The following is a 202-nucleotide window of genomic DNA, read 5'->3' on the forward strand; positions in this document are numbered from 1 at the left end:
AAATTCCAAGGGTTGTGTGACATTCCAACCAGAAGTGTGTCTATCGCAATATTAAGCTCTGTTTTTTGAGAGTACATACTATGCTGACAGTGGATATATATATATAAGTATAAGTATCGTCAGATGTAAATTGTCATTATTTTCTGGCGTATCTTCATAAATATCGATACTTTGGTACTTAATAACACTCACAATTACACCA

Source organism: Plasmopara halstedii, assembly GCF_900000015.1.
Source record: "Plasmopara halstedii genome assembly, contig: Scaffold_218, whole genome shotgun sequence".
NCBI classification, from domain to species: domain Eukaryota; phylum Oomycota; class Peronosporomycetes; order Peronosporales; family Peronosporaceae; genus Plasmopara; species Plasmopara halstedii.